This window comes from Physeter macrocephalus, chromosome 2 (genome assembly GCF_002837175.3).
Source record: "Physeter macrocephalus isolate SW-GA chromosome 2, ASM283717v5, whole genome shotgun sequence".
Taxonomy (NCBI): Eukaryota; Metazoa; Chordata; class Mammalia; order Artiodactyla; family Physeteridae; genus Physeter; species Physeter macrocephalus.
Window position 1 is genome coordinate 111,626,898 of NC_041215.1, and position 311 is coordinate 111,627,208.

Sequence of the window (311 nt, forward strand, 5' to 3'; positions counted from 1 at the left end):
TAACTCCCCCTCCCCCCAGCCCCCAGGGCATTTTGCAGCCCTGTGGGTCCTAAGCATAGGCCCTGCCCACCACCCAAACCTCGTCCTTGCTTAGGCCCCGCCCTCCACAGCCGAGGCCTCCCCCCAACACACGTTTTTTTCTCCTTTCCCTCCTCCTCTTTTTTGCTGTTGTGGTACTGATGTACCTTCCATTTGTTGATTCATCTATATTTTTATTTTTATATTCTTTCTAACACATCTGTTAGTTTCCTAGTCTAATTTTATTTTTTACTTTGTTATTGTTCTCTCTCTCTCTTTTTTTTTTTTTTTTT